This window comes from Dermacentor albipictus, chromosome 1 (genome assembly GCF_038994185.2).
Source record: "Dermacentor albipictus isolate Rhodes 1998 colony chromosome 1, USDA_Dalb.pri_finalv2, whole genome shotgun sequence".
Classification (NCBI taxonomy): Eukaryota; Metazoa; Arthropoda; class Arachnida; order Ixodida; family Ixodidae; genus Dermacentor; species Dermacentor albipictus.
The window spans coordinates 489,198,342-489,211,959 of NC_091821.1; the positions used below are offsets into that span (position 1 = coordinate 489,198,342).

The window sequence follows — 13,618 nt, forward strand, 5'->3', positions numbered from 1 at the left end:
ACTGCAGAATAGTGACATTCATTTGAAATACTCGAGCAGGGTAGGTTGATCCACCGCGTCAAGTCAAATTCACGTATCGAGCTTTCGCGCTGTGTGGTAGTTGAGGCCCCAGCTTACGTCAAATGCTAGAGCATGCCACTGAAACTTCGAGCCAAAAGGAATGTCATATTAAAAATGCGTTGCACATTGTATTTCGGACGTCATATTTTGTCTTCAAATTGTACAGGGCGTTGTTTGGCACTACCTGTTGTCAAATACATGTTGGAAAATACGGGGAAGGCGCAAGATGGAAATTCAAAACGATGAACAAAAGGAGAACAAGGTTAAAGCGGGCGCCAACGTTTCGACAAGTGGGCTCATCTTTTTCAAGGCATACATTTGTCATGAAAACAAAAGGGAAACACATGTTGGAATCACTTGCTTTGGCGGCACTGTGTACAAAGCCCTCGACTTCATCCTTTGAAATACTTTTCTACATTTCAAAGAAGGTAGCTGCGGTATTCTGCAAAACAAGTTCGTCGAGCATCTTCAGTGTGAAACGGGGAACTTCTGCCCACGGTTATACAAATATAGACTTATACTGCATTATAGCAAGCTGCGTAGCTTTATGAAGCAACATGCGGTCTTAAATATTTCGCATTCGAGTGCGCACCTGCGGCCCACGAGAAAATGCAGCAGCTTTGCCCTCCGGCGTCCGGAGAATTCACCGCGCCATTAGCGCTTTTCATCCGCGTTCAACGATGGAAATCCGGGATGAAAGTTTGAGAGACTGCAACGGGCTGTAGGATGCTTCTGATCCTGCGAAATAGCGTCAGGGCACACTCGCCGCGATACTTGTGCGCCGTGCGGTGAGCACTTGACAAGGCTCTTGGGTTTTCGCCCACCGGGATTGGAGTGGACGTGAGTCTGCTGAAAAGTGTATTATTGTGTCTGCGAAATGCACAGAGCGGCAAATGGAAGAGAACTTTAAAAAGGATATGACTACGGTCGTTGTGTAGTGCATTGAATGAACGCGCTGAAATACAGTATGCCAATGTGATTTTATATAGCTAACTGAACCAAGAAATTGTTTAAACCTTACGTTTTGTTTCAATGTTCGAATACCGCCACAATGATTCGCTGCATTATTTCTCGTCCTGAGAGACAGTAGACGCATCAGACTTTAAGAACTACTGCTTTCCACTAAAAGATTTACCAAGAAAAACATAGCATATGAGACTAAAATAAATACAGAGCACTACACCGATGAAAGTAGCATAGTTCTTCGGCCGAGGATACTAGGCCGGCTGAATAAAAAGCGAAATCACAAGAGTACTCAAGCTAACAACCGTTAGCTTCGTGTAATAAAATGGAGGTTTTGGACTCCCTTTTTTTCGTCAATATACTTTTAGAGCACAGCAGAAAAGCTTTAGGAAAGTAATGATTAATGGGAACGCCTTACCTCGGATCATTTGTTACAATGTCTGAGGGTTACTGCTTTGCGTTGGCGTTGTTGACTTGGATGTCACTTCTGCGTTCAAACATTCACCATGTCTTGGGTTTATATTTGTGAATTTCTCCTACCAGTGGTTTCTGAAGTGTAAGCCTGTACCGCAGCCAGTGAGATGACTTTTACTGATTCCGTTATCGCTTCATTCAAACAGAGGCGAAATTGTTTTGTTTAGCAGATGAATCTACTTGTGTGAATCAGGTTGCCTGCATTTCGCCTTAGCGCAAAATATTTTTTTTTCGTTTATTGCCACGTCGTTGTAATATAGTTAAAAAATACATTTTGCAAATAAGAATTGTCAAACTTAAACGAAAAATTAAGGATTGTAACTGCAATATCTACATTTCTGTGCAAGAAGAGCAAATTGCTAATAACATATCTAGACGCAAAACTGATGGTTGAACTTTGAGCGCACTATAAAAAGAAAAAAAAATTCTTTGGCGTCCTGTAGGATACAGTGCACGCTGTGTCATGCAATTTTCCAGTGTACTTTTTTGATACCTCAGTTTACTTCCTTCATCCACGGTCGCTGTACAGCTGCGACGGCGTACACGTGAACCAAGGGGACAGCATTATCGAACTGGGTGAAAGCGCTCGGTTGATAGAAGGGCTTGTTCTCAGAGCTATCGCCACATTATTGTGTGCGCCACCGTCCGATCATTAGGGGTCGCCGTGCACCTCTCGCAACGGTCAATAAATTAATATTGGATTATTTTGGCGGCATAATTTGCTGAATGTGCCCGTGAACAACAAAGAGATGTAGTTCTGCGATAGTTGATATTTAGAATATCAGCTCGAAACAAGAGGTTATATAAAAGGATTTTTATTTTTTTTTGCGATACAGCCTCCCATTTCTTGTGGAATTGAAAAAATAAACATAACAGTTCAGTACTTATAAAACCCATTCAGAATATGGCATTATTAAAACAGCAGCAGACAGCTTGCGTGAGCATTTATTGTAGTATCGTGCGTCTATGTCTGTGGGCCTTTATGCGTAAATACTACTTTGGACACACTTCCCTGAATGCAAGATTAAACAGTTATCCAACGAAATTACCCTTGAAACGTACAAGTCTTTTTACCTCCTAGCTTCATTCCAGGAAGAAACGCAAATTACAGGAATATAAACAGCTGTGACCACTTAGCTTGATAACTAGATTTCCAAATTAACTGTTTATTTATCCCTGTAAAACGCATGTTGGAAATAGAGAAATTACACAGTGTAATAATTCCTAGAGTACAAGCCACTTCGATGTATTCGCCGTCGCCAAAATATGCTAAATACGCGTTGGCACTGCAGTTGATTGTAACACCGCAAACTGCAAGGCGAAAGCTTTCGAAGATTATATCTCCAAAGCGGTGCTAGCCTTAAACATTTTTTCTCAGAAGAGAATGATTCACAACCGCTGTAAAAAGATTGGCAATATAATTATGCGGCATCAAGTACGTCATTTAAACGACAAGTAGAGGAACTTTCCTTACGTAAAATTGTCATTTGTCGTGGAAGCTATCTCCGCCACATCCTTAGGTAGTCTACCTGAACCGGCCAGATTTTGTTACATTCCAAGCGAAAATTGTCTGAGATGATCAAGAGATATAGAGGCGCTCACTCCCTGTAACAGTGCTTTACCTAAGGGCACGCACAGCTCAACAACCTCTAGGTTTATTTCATGCCTGCGCGCAACGTGACATGATGCCAGCCATGCCACAGCCGGCTTCCCTCCGGCTTCGCCTAGCTTTACGCACGGAACATTTAACGGGATGAGATCCTGTGTCTCAGGGCCACATCGAATTTCCAGATTCACAAATATGTCAACCACAGAAATGTTTTCATGAGACAACCGCATGAACAATGCTAATGACATTTGTCGCATTTAGATAAAAAAAAAAAGTTGAACTCTAGTTACTATCAGACGCAAAAATATGATTTAATGCCTGCATTCGCTTTATCCAATTTTTCGAAAATGAGTCTCAAAAACTGAAGCACGAAGTTCACTAATTTTGCAGCAAACAGAGATATCGTAGTTGAGTAAACAGTTTTAGTTAGAACATCTAAAGTGGATAACATTATATAAATATACAGATAACGTAAAATTGTCACAACGTTTACAAGGGTTTCCCAAATGCCCTACTCACGAATAAGTGGTTAATTGCAGACCAATGGATATAACATTCGGTCCACTCAACTAAGTTGGTATATCATCTCTTCTTGCAAATTGTAGACTTGTATATACTACAGCCCAATACAACAGCACATTATCAAATAAATGCGGCATTATGCAATTGGTGACTCAGCCGATTTAAGCGGTCCGGCGCGATTCAAATTGAGCAGGCTTAGAAAGCACGAAGAAATCGTGAAGACGTAAACTGTACTACTGAGTCATAATCGTCATGTCCCTTGGTTTGCCTTGCCTATTACGCGTGTTTCACATAGAAAAGTAGTAGCTCAGCATTTGTACGCACAACAATGTTCGCGCCTACCGACGCACCACCCATTTGTGAGGCCGCGTGCAGACTGCACGGCGCCGGCGCTAGATGACGCCGAGTGTTCTTAAGCAAATGCGCCAGAGCAACTCCTTTCGGCGGTAGCAGTGCGTTGCGTCGCTATATTGATTCAATGTTATAGGCATAACCGTCGACACTCATCGTGAGATGGTTATCCGGCGAATGTTTGTGCGATTGGGTCACGAGATCGTGTCTTTGACCTCGGCGGCTGGGGTTATATGAAAGAGTCATTAAATATACAGGCTGTCCCAGCTGTCATGCACAGATAAACAAATACGAAAACTGCCCATCAGGCGTCGACGGCGACCTGCGGCTTGTGCTGCTTTCTGCACAGTGGTCTCCGTACCCCGACGATGCCTAACTGAAGCCGCACGCGTAAGCCTACGAGTCGCTTCGTGGGCAGCGGTTCGCACCTTGCGAGGAAGCGCCAAAATGCGTTGCGAAGAGGTAACACAGGTGGCGATCCTACGTGGCACACACGTCACATCCCTTGATGCGTGTCACGATACGATGCAATTGGAATCTGGAGGATCTGTACCGCAAAACTGATCTGTACCGCAACACAGCACGCTGACTGTACGCGAGCAGGGGAATCAGCACTGCTTGATTGAGCGGGCTCGACTAAAAATATAATTTGTGGACACCAGGCACCAGCGTCTGTCTGGCGTCCACAAATTACACTCCATTCTTGGGCTCAACCTGGCATTCGCGAAACACAGCAACTCGTCACTTCTCGTTATGTGCGGTCCACTGTCAACGCAGACGTTCGTCGCTAGTTAAGCGCTTGCCTCGAATGCCAACACTCTAAAGTGCATCGCCACACCGCGACTCCTCTTAGCACATTCCCGTCCGCTAGCGCCCACTTCCTGCACGTTGCGCTACCTGCACGTTGACGTTGTTGGCCCTCTTCCTCCCTGCGCAAACAATCTTTACCTGTTACCTGCATTTACAGGTTCACCATACGGCCTGAATTGATGCCCCTCCTGAACATAACGGCGAAATCGATAGCTCGAGCACTCGTCACACTCTGGATTAGCCACTGCTGTGTCCCTTCCACCATTACGGCTGACCATGGTCGTCAATTCGACTCGGCGTTGCTCGCAAGCCTATCTCGCCTACTCGGCGTAAGTCACATCAAGACTACTTCTTACCACCCGATATTCAATGGGATAATCGAACATTTTCACCGCCAACTGAAAGTTTCACTCATGGCTTCGACTTTTCCATCATCACGTACCGAGCGCCTTCCTTTCGTCATGCTTGGCATCCGCACCGCTCTACGCAGTGACAATTCCACCAGCGCCACCGAGCTTACGTCTGGCACCAATCTGCGAGTCCCTGGTGAATTATTTGACGACTCGACCACCGTACCTGCTGAGATTTCTACCTACGCCTACCATCTACGCAGCGCTATGCGTACCATGCGTTATGCATAGTACGCAGAGCGCATAGCGTACTACGCCATGCGCTGTGCTACACGGTCTCCGTCGACCGTCTGAAGCCTGTCTACTTGCAATGTGACGCTTTAGCGACTTGTGCTGTCACATTCCAATCTTACCAAACCAGTCCTAACTCGCCGCACACGTTTCGTTGCCCTTAGCCATTCGTCTCGCTGAGGGCTCCCTCGCTAGAAGGGGAGCCCTGTAGCGCACTACTACCTACTACAATGGTCTGGTGAAAAAAAGACGACGACGACACGCCCAGCCTGCTGACGGTGCGTGAGCAGTGGAATCGGCGGAATCAAGCTTGCGCCTGATTGAGCGGGATCGCCGAAACTATAATTTGTGGACACCAGTCATCAGCGTCTGTCTTGTTTTTGTTCCCCCACAGTTCCAAAGCACTCAGTCCGCGGGGAAAGTAACAACAAAGGACTGTATAATACTGCGCGCTAGTCGCTTCTTATTCTTTTTCGCTATGTTTCTTCTACGTGGCGATATGTCTTACTTTCGTCATTGTCCTTGCCGCTCTACAGAGGAGGAATTTTTTTTTTTCGTTTGCAAAGGATGCACCATCCCAATGTGAATGTTAAGCGTGTGCATGCACGAAGCCATAAAATAAGAACGACTTGGATAAATCTGACTTTGTAAGCACTACAACATGTAACTGCGATGTAAAGCGAACGCGTATCGACGCTCCGCGGTGCGCCTGTGACATCGCGTGACTTCTCGCGCGACAGGAGATAACTGCGACGGACGCCGGTCGCGGCGGACACTATCGCCAGCCATAACGACTATTGGAGTTAACCCATAGCAACATATGGTGGAAAATGGAGTTTGTAAATAGCTTGTAAGAGCGTGTCTTTTCTAGAATACTGTGCACTTTACTACCTTCTTATTAGTTCTGTAAAAGCCAGGGTCTCGTAAAGCTAGTGAGTGCTCCCGCTATAAGCCATGAAGGCTCGTAATTGTTTTTTTATTATGTCACTACTAAGCCTCTACTACATCGTCTGACCGTCATCTACTATGCTGTGATTGCGTCAGTCTTATGCAAAATTTTGTTAGACTGTAGTATCCTTTATGATTTCGGAACAACAGTCATACATTCCGTCGTTGTTTGCAATTATTCAGATAGTAGGCTACAAAAATTTGTGTAAGAAGCTTTTATTTTTTCGAATACACAGGCAGTTACCGGAGCAAAACTGTGCACCCAAAAACCACGCTATCAGTATTTTCATCTTGTAGTGACGGTGAAGAGCACAGTAGGGGCCTCTGTGAATCACGTAACTCTTTATTACTGCGTGAACTTGTGCTCAGTAAAACAGGTAACACTCAGGCATAACGGCAGCGGCGAGCAAAGTCGGCGATCATAAATAATTTTATCTGCGTGTGACTCGCGTCGGCCTTTATACTTGACCTGTCGAAAATTTGAGGGTAATCGTTGGTGCCCGCGTGCCTTCCAGAAATTACTACACAATTTGTGTCCCAAATACAAACTTATTATAAAACGTTCGGCGAGAAGATAAACAACAGATAGAACCAACGACAAGATTCAACAAAAAAAGTTCGAAGGCTCGGAATGACGAGAACCTCCGCGATCTGGTACTGAATGGTGAGCTCCGCTGCAATTCTAGTTCTATCTGTGCGTGGGTACGGCAACACGCGAGTGCGCCGAAATCGATGACAGCCTTAAAAGGGCTGCCATCATCAAGTTGGTCGAATCGCACAACCAATTCAGAATAAAAACTTCAAAAAGGAATTTATTCGACGCCAAGTTATTTCAGCAGAAAATTGTACACATTGACTGGAACGTTTTTCTTCATTAACCGAATGTTGAGGCCGCTTTTAACAATTTTTGTGCTAAAATAACGGAAACAATTAGCGCATTCTCGTAATTTGCTGTTACTTACAAACGGTACTCGGCCCCCAGAAACCCATGGATCACGAAAAACTTACTGCACTGCATTCGTAAAAAGGATAATCTACGTAAAAAAGTTAAATTACGACCATTTATTCTGGCTTTGAAAAATCGCTTCAAAAATGCACTCAAATATTGTCTGGAATTTTAAAACCCGCTAAACGAGATTACTACCAAGATCAGATTATTGAAAATGGGAACAATAATCGAAAAAAGGGAACTAATAAAAGAATGTTTGAACATGCCTAAATAACGACCAGTAGCAAATGAATTTAATGATGCTGGCCAGCGTACCGTAAACCCTCCTGATATAGCTAACGCATTGAACACGTTTTTTTTCGACGGTGACCTACAACCAACCGACTCATATTTCTCACTAAGGCCGCTGCTCCCAATCATTTTATTTATGACCTACGTCACCGGATGAGGTTTTTCGTATTGTATGGGGTCTAAATGCACTCTAAAATTAGACTGGTCGCCCATGAGCTAATGGGTTATCTTGCTACCCTTATATATAATATATTTACCAGAAGTATTTTTCCATCGTACTAAAACAAGGATAAGTTGTGCCTGTTTTTAAAGAAAATGAGATCCAAGTGTATTGGGTAACTATCGCCCGGTAACGATCCTACTATTCTTTAGTAAACTAATCGAAAAACGTCTTGCTGACCACCTCATTAAGTACCTTGAAAAATTTAACCTATTGACTCCGCATCAATTCGGTTTCCACGTAAATTTTTCTACAGAACCTACTCTAATAGAATTCACTGACCACATTAAAAATTCAGTGACAACGGGTGCAATGCTGCGGCGTAATTTATTGATTGTACTAAGGCATTTGATACAATTAACCACACCATACTTTTTTAAAGTAAGAATCACTGGTTATCACTGGACCTGCTCTAACTCTTTTAAAGAGTTATCTATTAGACCTTACCCAGGTTGTCCAATTCGCTGATGCCATATCGCAGAAAATAACTACTAATAAAGGTGCTCCGCAAGGATTCATTTTAGGCCCTCTTCATTTTCCTTTGTATATTAATGGCTTGTCTAATTGCCTTAAAGGGACACTAAAGGTTACTATAAAAAGAACATGGACTGTTGAAATACCATCCCAGAAACCTCGAAACGCTTGTTTCGTGCCGAGGAGAGACTTGTTTTAAGAGAAAATGTGTTCTGAAGCGTCCGCGTACCTCTAGCGCTGTTCAAATCGCCCGCCCTCCGATCGAAGAGTACTGACATCATGGTCCCATATTGACGTTGCGCCATCCGTGAGTAAAACGGCGTCCGCAGACGGCGCTACGGCTTTTCTGCGCAAAACGCAAACGCGCGGCCAGAAACAGAGCCAAGACAGAGCCGACAGCAGAGTGAAAGCGGTATGGTGGCTAGCGGAAGGAGAAACGCGTGACCATAAGCTGGTACTTTATTCTATGACGCGAACTTCGACGCTCGTCGCAATGGACCCTGACAATTGCAGATTGCCTCGCGATGCTGGGCTCAACTTCAGCGATTTGAGCACTGACGAGCGCGACCTGCTGCTGAGGACTCGCGCTGCGGCGTCGTTGCGTACTACGACGGCGGCCTCGACACCGGCTCTCCGGAGCGGCAAAGCAACGAGGGCTTCCCACGACATCACAAGGACGTGGCATTCTCACTGCTTGTTCGAAATGGAAGTTTCGCGAGCCAGCAGAACCCGCACAGCACGACGCGATAACGAAAGTACTCAAACTCCAAAGCGTGCGCGGCGCAGAGTCGAGCGCGCAGAGTCGAGCGGAAACGTAACCTTTCGACCGCCCATACTACAGAAAAGTAACGTCAATATGTTATTTCTTCTTAGAATCAAATAGACGTAGACAAGTAGCATTTTCTTCCGTCTTATAATCGAATGAAATGATATTTTCAATACGAGTAGTTGAGTATTAGTAACACAAATTATGAGGAGTGCTTTCGTCATCGGGCTAGTACCGGAATGTCGCTGGGGGGTCTCAAATCGTGTCATCCATTTACCTCAATTTCTCGGTTACTAAAGCTCTGTTCGCGATTATATTGACGCCTTAGACGTTCTAGAACATTGCTCTACCTCTTTAACTTGACTTTCTGGTAACCTTTAGTGTCCCTTTAACAATTCAGAATGCATACTTTACGCTGATGATGAAACCATATTTAGTGGAAATAAAGAACTTAATAACTTGACAACACGACTAAACAAAGACCTCAGAAAAATGGCGTCTTGGTGTCTTGAGAATGCGCTGCAAATAAACGCAACAAAGACATGCTTCATGATTTTTCATACTCATTATAAGCAGACCTCTTTAGTTCCGAGTCTTAATCTAGATAACCAAATAATTTTTCCATCTGATACGACCGCATTTCATGGCGTCGTTATTGAATAGCATCTGAAATTTAGCAAACATACCATATCCCTTGTTAAAAAATTATGTTTTGGTTTACATGTAATAATCAAATCGCGACATTACTTTCAGCAGCATAACTTATGGTCATTATATTACGTATTCATACATCGTCACCTGATATCTTGCCTAACACGTATGAAGCACACGTCATGCCTTCATCACTTGCAAAACGAAGCAGTACGCCTGGTTACATTTATTTATCACCTGACATGTGCCCTCCCACATTACGAAAAGCTAAAAATCCTTCTCCTCACTTACTCGTTGCAGCTGAAACTTGGTTTCTTAATTTATCGCATCCGAAATCAAAGTACTGTCAATAATAATATTTCTGCCCCCCAGTGACTCAACCGCAATAATACAAGATTCTCGAAAAAAAATTATGTTGTTACGTAAAGTACGCACAAATTACGGCAAGCAGACAGCGCTCTTTTCGGGAATAATGTTTTGGAATTCATTGCCCATGAACGTCAAGTGCGTCCATTCGGAACACTCATTTCATAAAGCATTGAAAATTCACTTGTGGTCAACAGCCTGTTAGTAATAAAGGACCTTTATTGACAACGAACCATCCTTCGCATTTGACAGTTTACGTTATGTATGACCGTCTATTCGTTTTATGTGTTTTTCTCTGTATAAGGATGTTCTAATGAAGCTATGTATTGTCGTTATTCAATTTACATTTGCTAATACGGTTTCGCTGATCTGCAACATCACCGCCTGTCTGTATTTGATTATTTTTTGTACTTAGCACAGGAGGTCCCCTCGGTAGTTTAAACTCTGGGACAACCTTCTATACTAATATTTACCATATACTTTCCTGTATTCGAATATGTTTCAATAAAACCTTCACACCTTCAAATACGTCGTAGAATGAACATAGCCTACCTGCACATAAACGCATGCGGAACAACACAGCCACACCGACGGAAAATATCTCAACTGGGCTGTGTAGATACAATTCCTATTGTCATAGTAGGTCACCAAATATTAACGAGTATTAGGTTCCTTCAACCAAGCAGCCGTAAATGAGTTTCTTCAATCTAAGTCACAAAATATAACGGCAACATACCACTTCAAGGTCAACTAAGGGGGGATTTTAAGCTTGTGATCTATGACGAAGTTCTCTTATGACCTGCTATGAAGTACGGGGCCCACTGCGTATGTATGTTACAGGCCATGATTGCCAACGCTGAAGCCCACTGTTGGAAGAAGTCGCTCTTTTTTTTTTTACATGTTCGAAATCCCCAAATTTCTCGCAAGTCTGCTACAAAAACACAAATTGGGATTTCGGGGCATTTCGAGCGATGAGGCCTCACGTACACAAAAAGGTGCACACGCTCGCGGATTCCCATTCTGGAGCGTATGTCGTGGTCGTAGTGTGTAAATAGTCACCTTGCGACCTTAAGAAAGATTGCATGCTCGATCACTGTCACAGTGGCTGAAAGTGCTCTTGGCGAAATGTACGTATGAAGAACGTGAAGCCAGCATACAGAACATACTACATCGTTAAAGAGGCTGGACACGTGCATAGCCTTATTTCAAATTTCGCAAGCGCTCAGTTGTAGGTACATAATCATAAAATGAGCCCGCATAAGCTCAACGAAGACCGGCTAAAAGGTCTGCCTGCTTTCTATGCGCCCTTCTAAAAGGCTTAAAAACTGCGGTGGCCGAAGCTGGCTGTAACGACGTCATTAAAACTGTAACTTTACGGCTCTCGCAGCTACACTTATAAGCATACCTTCAAGAATATTTTGCAACGTTGCTGCTAGCATAGAGTGTTCTGTAGGACTTCGTTAACATAAGAAGTCTTACTCAGCTACGCACGCTTTGACGTATAGCAACACAGTTGACTATATTTCTATAACTGCTACATAAAACGGAAGGGGGCATGGAAACTTGATACTGACACGCTAAATAGTTTTTACCTTTTCCTGGGACCATATTTCATCGCGCTAACACATGTTAAACCTCATCCCTCAGCGCAAGACACGCCTTCCTCTAACAAGAGCTACTCCATTGTTGTCGCCGATTCTATTGGCCATCTACATGGCCGGCTGGACTTAACGTAATGAGGTTGCGTGTGCGACGCAGATCGTGCTGTAAATACCACAACGCACGCCAACACCAACGACTGCACTAGAATCTACGACGAGTCATGCATAAATCGCCAGCGCACATCGCCGTAAATCACATCTGGACGTTAGACAACCGTGCTCGCCGCCTTCATTTTGCTTGCCAGTTACTTGTTTTTTAGGACAAATTTACTTACATATTACTACTCGCCCTAGGTGTATTATTCTTCTGAAACTACAATGGTGGCATTGCTAGTGAGCTACGTTTGCCAACGAAACATTAAAATAGAAATGACGTACACTTTTCAGAACAGAACAACCTTGTGCTAGAAAATGTAAGCCACGGTTACACCAGCCGTAGTGGTTTAACAGCTATGGTGTTAACCGCAATGTCACGGGATCAAATCTCGGCAGCGGCGGTCGCATTTCGATGGAAGTGAAATGCAAAGACGCCCTGTGCGTTGCGGACATGTTGAAGATCCCTAAAGGTCAGCATTATTCGGGAAGCCCCCTCTACAGCATGCGTCATAATCAAATGGTGCTTTTGGCACAGAAAACCATGTAATTCAAATCAATACAGCAGCTACTATGCAATAGCAGACCTTTTTTCATCTATTTCAGTTTAAAATTGTCTAGTACCCAAAATTAATTTTTTATCTATCCAGTTTTTTCTAAAAGCCTACGCTACGTGATATTGGCATGCGTACTTGTTCATCTTTATGGAGTGGCCACGTTCCACCATCCAACAAATTCTATCGTTCAACGCAAGACGCGCCAGCATGTATCGGAAGTATCTCGAATGTTATTGATGGCTCTATCCGCTATCTGTTATCACCGAACTTTGTGCACCTGATTGCATGTATGCGCGACGCGAATTGTGCAGTACTTACTGGAAGACAGGCAGGCACCAGCGATTTCTCTGGAAGCTTCGAGGACTCATGTATAAAAGCCGACACGCTTCACTCACTTATAAAATTTCCGACGATCGTGGAGCTTGTTCGCCGCTATCGCTGCGCTTTAAGTGTAACTTGTTTTTGTGGGCACAAGTTCGCCCAATAAATTGAGTTTTTTAATTAACAGTTTTACCGCTGTTATATTCAATAACATTCACCGGCACTGCTGCGTGGAATCTGGTGGATGCACTTGTGCGTTGACGTAGCGGAGGCCCCCGCAATACAGCGATGCAGGCCCGCAACCCCAAGACTACACCAACTTCACCCCGGACCACCGAGTAAGCCGCATGCCACAAAACAACAAACGAGACGACCAAGAAAATTGTGGTCAACTCGACAGCCCCAATGGCAGCCGCAGCTTCCCCCATCCTGCTGCAACAGCGTCGGGAGCCATCGACCTTCCGTGGGTAATGAAGACCCAGAAACCTGACTTCAGACCTACAAAAGAACTGCGACATTCAACAACTGAAACTTCGAGGACAAGCTGCGATATGTTTATTTGCCGTTCGATTACTCCGCTCATACATGATTTGAGAATCGAGAGTCAAACTTAACGCCATGGGACCTGTTTCGCAGCAGATTTCTGCAGGCCTTTACGAGCGTCATATAGAGAGAAAGCGCTGAAGTCCCAGAACGTCGAACGCAGCTACCCAACGAAGAAGTCGTTATTTTCGCCGAAGAGATGACCGGCGAGTTTCACCTTGCTGACTCTGAGATGCCAGAAGAAAAGAAAGTCTGTTTCTTGATGAGGGCTGCCAAAGAAGACCTATTTTCCGGACTAATTCGCTAGCGACCACACACCGTCGCGGCATTTTACCTGAAGCAACGGCC

General features: G+C 44.1%; 1 long non-coding RNA gene across 1 annotated transcript in view; it reads left to right on the forward strand.

Annotated features, from left to right (window-relative positions):
• Positions 1–734: 734 nt before the first annotated feature.
• LOC135912320 (uncharacterized) overlaps positions 735–13,618 on the forward strand; it is a 77,783-nt gene continuing 64,899 nt past the window's right edge. Inside the window, exons 1-2 of the long non-coding RNA XR_010567602.1 lie at positions 735–900; positions 4,947–5,118. This is a non-coding gene — a long non-coding RNA (uncharacterized lncRNA). The remainder of the gene's footprint in view (positions 901–4,946; positions 5,119–13,618) is intronic.